This window comes from Manis javanica, chromosome 15, assembly GCF_040802235.1.
Source record: "Manis javanica isolate MJ-LG chromosome 15, MJ_LKY, whole genome shotgun sequence".
NCBI classification, from domain to species: Eukaryota; Metazoa; Chordata; class Mammalia; order Pholidota; family Manidae; genus Manis; species Manis javanica.
In genome coordinates this window covers 72444692-72452734 of record NC_133170.1, presented here as the reverse complement: position 1 = coordinate 72452734, position 8043 = coordinate 72444692, and positions in this window count along the sequence as shown.

Genomic DNA, 8043 nt, shown 5'->3' with positions numbered 1-8043 from the left:
CCATTATATGGATATACCACATTTTGTTTATCTGTTCATCCGTTAATGGACATGAGTGGTTTCCACCTTCTCATTGTTGTGAATAATGCTGCTAGGATCCTTCATGTACAAGCACTTATTTATCTGTTTTGTTTTTTGGGGTGCATCTGTAGGGAATTGCTGGCTCACATGGTAATTCTGCATTGAGCTTTTTCAGCACTGAGTTGGCTTGTTTTTGTGTACGTGTGAGACTCTCCTCAGAAAATCCTGGGAGTAGGGACAACTCAGTATCCAGACAATTAAGCTCTTATTTGAGCAAGTGGGGCAAGTAGCCAAAATAGTCAGTTATTACTGTTAATACAACCTCTTTGATACCATAGGTACTAGGGAAACCTTTACACTAGAGATACAGAATTTTCCATTTTGTACAAAGTACTCTCTTTACTCTCCATTCTCCCATGATTTCTCTAGCAGTTGATTATGGGTGGACAGCTGGGAAGTTTGTGCTGATTCTCCTGGGGGTCTACAGGTTTGGTGGAATGCCCTAAATGATTCTGTCCACTGCTCTAAGCAAGTGTTTGAGCCAGTCTTGGCTGCAGAGAGTAGTGGGGAGCCTGGTGCTTTCTGGATCTTTGCTGGCTAGAAAAGTTATCAGTGCCTGGCTCCTTATGGGGTGGAGAAGCCACTCATCAGAAACATCAGAGTCGCCACCTCCAGTTGTTGGGCCGTGAGCTAATTTTCCAACCTGGGAGGGTTTTCTAAGCCAGGAAATAGCACCCTGTCCTGTTCGCTTAAATTAGAAGGACCCGTATCAAGTTCTTCATGGGTGAGAGGGCAAGATGAATGTCTAGTGCCTTCTCCATCTTCCCCAATTTCTTCCCCTCAATGCCTTCACTAGACCATAAGCTCCTTAAAGGTACAGGCCATGTTTTCACTACTTTTATCATCATTTATAAGCATTCAGCAGGTGCTTAATATATGCATAATGAATAAAGGAATGTATGGACTAATAACTTTCCTACCTCCTTTGAAGTCCTTGGGTAGGTGAGAGAATAATATAAAATATGGACAACACCCATCTTTCTCAGGAAGAGCTCCTGGGCGGCTGTATGTTCCAAGTTACTAGTACAGATTGTGCGCATACTCGCAGTCCTTATGGCCACCTGCTGTTGTGGTACCCGGATGCTCTTCCCGTAGCCATGGCGCTCACTCTCATTTACTTCACATCTCTGCTCAGATACCAAGTCAACATAGAGACCTTGCCCTGACCACCAATATAAAATAGCATCCCCTAACTCTCTAAAATATATGTCAGTTAATATTTGACACATCCAAAAGAATACGTATAGCATCTGTATAAGTTATGAAAGCCCAACAATAAAATGAACACCTGGGAGCCCCTGCTCAACTTACGAGCTAAAACACAGCTGTTTCTATTGGGCCTGCCTCTGCTCTCTGCCCTGATTCCATCCTCTTTCCTCACCCATATTCCAATCCAGCAAAACCACTATCTTGGAATTTCACCCTTTTCCCAGATTTGTGTATTATGCAGCATTCATCATCACCTGACATATTATATGTCTGTCTGTTCCTATGTTTGCTATCTTTCCCAAAATCTAAGCTCCAAAAGGCCAAAGATATTGTCTAGATATTTTACTATATCCACAGTGTGTGGCACATAGCAAGTCCCGAAGAACTATTTATTGAATAGATGAATGAGTGCATGCATGTTGGTTGTGGAAATTCTTTCATATCCATGAGAGTCATTTCAAGGGTAGGGGGTGAGGAGGAACTATATCTTGCCCTTTTTTAAAACCCGAAGCCCCTTGAAGACAGGCAGCATATCTGGTGGAGGAGCTCTGAATTTGGAGGAGACCCAGTTCAAGCCCCACTGGACCCCTGTGTTGCTGTGTGATGTTGCGTAAGCCCATCTGGACTCCTGCCTCCATAAATGATGACATCCTCTGAATGAGGGCCATGCTGTCAGTGCTCAATGAACAGTAGCCAGTTTTTATGCTCTAGCTCTTCCCTAGAATGCAGCCTCTGTCATTCTTTTCGTATTGCTGTCATCCTTCTGCAGGGAAGAGTGTTAGAAGTAAGAACTCTTTAGATAGGATCGGACTCTCCCTACCTCCCAGGCCTCCACCCCCCGCCCCTGCCCTTTCCCTGGCATCTTGTGGAGTGTTCTGTATGATTCATAGCAGTTCCTGGGCACCCCTCTGGCTTCCAGGTATCTAGATTTATTCCATGTTCTATCTCCCACAGAGCCTTCAATTTCCCCTGTGCCCTGCCCCCAGGCCCCAGTACTCTGCTTGGTTGTCTCCTCCCCAGTCTTCAAGAGTCTGTCTGGATCCCATCAGAAGCAATATCTCCTCACTGTGCCCAGGCTGGGTTAAGTGTCTCTTCTGGGCCTCTCTCATACTTCCCCATTTTACTGCATTGTATTTGTTATTTTGTTTTTCTCTTCCTGCCACAAGCTCTTTGTCTCTGGGACTGATCTTCAGCTCCGCGGCCCCACATCGGGACCGCAGAGCCAGCCTGAGCAAAGGCAATAAACCATCAGGTGGCTTCTGTTATATTTCATCACACAATGAGGATGTTGATAGGGACCCCAAGAAAATGGAGGTTTTCTGCCCTTACTATGAAGGATAGCTGTTCTTCTGAGCAAGGGATTGATTTTGTGCAGACATTGAGAATCACACAACTTTCTGATGTATCTTTTTCACACTGGCTGTCAAGAAGCTGAGAGCCAGATATGCGGCCCACCTGGCAAACAGTCAGACCCCCATGAAGGAGACTTCTACCTCTTTCTCTCCTGTTTAATTTCAATGGTCAAGTCTATTTTTGGGAAAAGAATCATTTAAACTAGTTTACCTTCAGTTATTTTTGTTATGTTTTATGTATTGTTGGAAATAGCCTCAAGACTTGTCTTAGAATCATAAAAAAAAGAAAGCTAATTGTATTAGTTTCTTTTTGCTGCTGTAACACAGTACCACAAATCTAGTAGCTTCAAGTAACATGAATTTACCTTCTTACGGTTCTGGAGATCAGAGTCCAAAATGGGTCCTATGGGGCTCGAATCAAAGTGTCAGCAGAGCTGGGCTCCTTCTGGAGGCTCAGGAGAGACTCCGTTGCTTGTCTTTTCCAGCTTTTAGAGGTTGCCTGTAGACCACAGCTATGGCCCCATGTCACCCTGACCTCTGCTTCTATCGTCACATCTTCTCATTTTGACCCGCCTGCCTCCCCTCCCTTTTATAAGGACCCTATTGATTACATTTTGGGCCCATCTAGATCATCCATTATAATCCCCTCATCTCAAAATATTTTGTCACACCTGCAAAGTCTTTTCTGCCAACGCAAAGTAACATTTTCACAGGTCCCTGGGATTCTAGGTATGAGGGAGTAGACGTCTCTGGGGGGTCATTACTCTGCCTACCGCACCATCCCACAAACTGCCTAGCTGCTTAAGTTATTTGATGAAATGAAGGGAATGTGTGGTAATCTGGGGTTTTTATCAGATAAGGTACTAATCATTTTTAAAGAATTTTTAATAGGAACAGTGATGGAATGTGGATGGAAATTTTACTTCTGCAGTTGAGTCTTATCCAGGGAAATTGGAGTGTAATTCTAAATGAGTGGAAGGAATAGGTCTGTCCTGAGTCCTGTCTCCGTGGCCTCCCTCCCCTCTTCTCCTGCTTGTTTTATAGGAAGTCCCCAGGGCCCCGAGCAACTCTCCCCCCCCGACCAAAATCTGAGGTTTCCCGAGTGTGCCCTGAAGCTGACGCCTCTCCTGGTGATTTCGAAGCATTGCTGACGCCCAGTTTTGATTAACCAACTGAAGAAGTGTTGTCCTGGCATGGAGTCTGAGACATTTTGAAATAACTTCTAGACGATTCAGCTCCCAGGGGAAGCCCAGCTTGCCTTTCTGGTTTGCCGTGTTCAAACCTCCCTTTGATGACTCTGAAAGTCTGACCTTCTCGGGCACTGTCAGCCAGGGTGCTTGGAACAATTGGCCCTTCTCCTTAGGTTGTGATTTTCTTCTTCTTATTGCTCCCCAGGCTGCCCTCGGCCATACTCCTTACCTCCCCTGCCTAGACTTACCTGCTCTGTTGAATCCAGTCACTCCAATGGATCAAGCAGGTATTTCTGGATGTTGCAATCATATTGCAGGCTCCAGTGGGAGCATAAAGCATTATGTGTTGTCTCTACTATTGTTGTGTTAATTTCAGGTGCTGCTGTGGTGGAGAAATCCAATGGCCTTCCAAAAACAAAACTTAAGAACTCTGTTTCTCTTAAAAGATCACACTTTTCCAAACTCTGTCTTCCTCTAAAAAGGAAAGTTTGGGGTCAGAGCTTGGTTTGAATCTCTTGCTTTACTTATTTGTTGTATAACTTTAGCAAATTGCCTTAATTGGATAAATTTCAGTTCCTTTATTTGGGATCACACACACATACACACATGCACACTTGAATACCAGGGCACATTTCTATGACAGCAAAACTATGTTTCTGAAACTTAACATCTGTTACCCAACTTTAAGTTAAGCACATACAAAGAAGCATGGGTAAGTGGGGGAAACTTTTTAGTCAGAATAATCAGGTTGTGCTACTGTTTACCAACTGTGTAAGGAGGACTTTTCTCTGCCTCAGTTTCCTCATCGGTAAAGCTATGCTCCTCACCAGTAAATAATGGTCAGTAAAGCTATGTTCCTCATCAGTAAAAAATACTGATGTTTCCTTATTAGTAAATAATGTTACCTTCAGAGCCAGTTGGGTGTTTGAATTAGTTTATACCTGTAAAGTGCTTAAAAGAGTACCTGGCACATAAGCAATAGATTCTATTTTCATTGTCATTCTATCAGGTGAGGATAACATTAGAGATCTCTGCAAAGGGGGCTGGTGGTAGGAGGAGTTCAATAAATTTTACTAATTATCAAGGAGAATCATTCTTTGCATATACAGCTGGATTTAAGAAAATGATGTTAAGGCTACTGTGGAAGATTGAAATGGAAGGCTTAAATTTGCTATAATTGTGGAAATGTTCAGAGGAGGCAAGATGAATAAGAGTTTTCATATAGATAGAAACCAACTGGCACAAAGTACTTTAGGATCATAATAGAGAAAGCTGAATTAGATACTGAGGCAAGGATAAAGAATTATATCCACGTATCTTAGCCTCTACTCTGCAGAAGATAAATGACACAAGTAATTTTAAAAAATTGAGCTGATATGAACATTTTGCCTTTTAGCTCATCATAAGCTAGTAGCCCTTTTTGTTGGTCAATATTTACCTCCTGAGTTGAGAAATGGGAGTCAATACTTACTTCCTATTGTTAGTACATCTATTTTCTGTACACTACACGTAAGTGGCCTATACACACAGGCACTGATACATTAATAGCTATATCAATAGAAAATCAACAATAATCATTTATTTTTAATGGCCATCACCACTGAAACACCAACAGTGCAATATGCTCAAGACAAAGAGGAACACTTAGCATGATAGATGTCTGTGGATAATTGATTTAGGTTAACAACTTCCTTTCCTAATGGTGCTAATTGCGTTAATCAACGGGCTGATTTCATCAGAGGCTTTCAAAGCCCTATCCTGGAGGTTGCCAGCTCTATCTCTGGTTGATGAGTTAGTTCCCCAGGTGAAGACACCCAGGCTTGATTTATAATCATCAGCAGAGCTGGTTTAGTGAAGACTTGCAGTCCAACCAATTAACCCATTCGGCAGTCCATGGGTGCATCTGATCTGGGGCAGTGACTAGTTGGTAGTGGTGCTGGTGGTGGTGTTTCGGGCTGCCTAGAATTTTTTTCCCCTAAATATAGCCTCTCCGTTACCTTTGTGAACACACACTCATCTTTGCTGTGTGTTGTTCTAGTGGAAAAATGAGGTACACTATATCGATAGACACTCTCTTAGCAATTTAAATCTTGAGCAGAAGAACTCAAGGACAGGGAAAAATGTGCTTAGAACACATTAATTTAAGTGGGGGTGTCAAGACAAACCTGTTGACCTAGTAGATACCTGCTCTCAAAGCCCAGGAAATTCCTTGTTCCTGAATGTTCCCTTTAATCCTCTTGAGGTCTCTGATATCCTTTTATATGTCCTTTTGGCATATGTTATTCTGTTGCCTGCAATCAAACAGTCTTTAACAGTTCAATTGTCAAAACTGGCTTTATCACCCATGCCAGTTCCAACTGATTGGCATGGCTATATGGAGTCCTGTGTTAAGAAAGACTCAGAGGTTTCATCCAAGAACTGTGGAAAGTATAGCAATATCTGCACAGGGTAAGTGGGTGGTGGGTGGGGGGAACGGAGTGGAAATTACTGATGGCAAATATAGGCCAGGGACCTAAAGACATAGAGCACAGTGTTTAAGGGAGGGGGACTCTAGAGCCCATGTGACTGATCACATCCTGGTTCTCCCACTTTCCAGCTATGTGACCTTGGACAAGTCATTTAGCCCTCTGTTGCTGTTTCCTCCACCATACAGTGAAGGTAGGTATGAGTACCCCTCTCTACGGTTGTATGAGGGTGAAATCGATTAATTACAATGAAAGCACTTAAAACTATACTTAGGATACATTAAGGGATAAGTATAAAAATGTTATCAGCTGCTACTGGCCCTGAGTCATTGTTATGCTTGGAGTATAAATACTAGACACCTGAGCGGTGAATAAATGCCTGGATTAACAGAAGAATGAACAAGTTGCCACTTTGAGGTAAAACAATCAATTTCAGAATATTCAGCAGATTAAAGCCTGTGACTGTTGCCATCATTTCCTTGATTTAATTCTCTGAAGTTATCTTTCTACTAGGAACCTGTGTGCAATTTGGGCTCAATGTCCCTCGACTAGGTTTCCTATAGGAGGTAAAACCATGTGATCATATTTTCTCTTTTTCTCTCCACACCCTCTACTCCTCTGCTGCTGTATTTAAGCCAACATCCCATTTAACATCTTCTCTATGTATTTCTTTCAATAGATCATTTTGAAAATATTTATTTCCAGCTGTTTCTGTTTGCTCATTACTAATATGATTGTTACTGTTGTTTTGAGAACCCATTCAGTCTCCTTTCTAGAAAAAAGACAATAAAGTATTTTTAAAAACAACCTCCTGGAAACTTAATTTGCCTAATTCTTAATTGGAAGCTTGTTTAACAATTTTTAGTCCTGATCTAGGAAATAGTCTATATATGTATCTAATACATGGAGTGTCAAGCTATCCATCTACTGTTTACTAATCCCCTTTTCAGTACAACAGCTACTGTTTATTCCACTCCTATTATTTGCCAGCCACTGTCCCAGTGTCCCCAAAACTGAAGGGCGTCCCCCATTTCACATATAAGGAAACAGAGGCACAGAGCAGCCCAGTGACTCCGCTGCTAATAGTGGACAGAGCTACTGTTTGGACCCAGGTAGCCTGTTCCTGGGTTCCTCAATGCCCTGCTGCCTTCAAGCACTGCTCATTTTCAAAACATCATGAACATGGAAAAGGAGAGGGAAAATAAAGACCATTTGCAACCCCACCATCTTTTGAGTAAGTTGAAGCATTCTTGTTTTGACCACTGGGATTAACAATAACCAGAGCTGGCATTATTGGGTGCCTGGTCAGTGCCAGGAACCATACCGAATGTTCCTAGCATCATGGCATTTCACACAGTGCATCTCTGAGGGAGGTGCTGTCATTGTCCCCACTTTATAGATACAGAGCATTGGGTGGGGAGTGGAGGAGGTGCAAGAGAAAGCAGCTAACCCTTACTATTGCTTTGTTTTTCCTGCTCTTTCTGTCCCCTGCACTCCCCCAGGTCAAATCCATGGTCCTCATTAGTTCCAGCAGTCCTAAAGGCCCAGCTTTCTGGAAACAGATCATAAGAGACAAGTTCATTGCCATGTTTTTCCTTTACCAATCTGGGGGGGACTTGTCTGAGACCCTGGCTCCTTATTGACTTCTGATTCAGAATGATTTCAACACAGTTGCCTTGCTTTCTGTTGAAGACTAGTGCATTACTCTTAGCAAGAATATTGATTTTTGAAAATGAACCTGTTGCT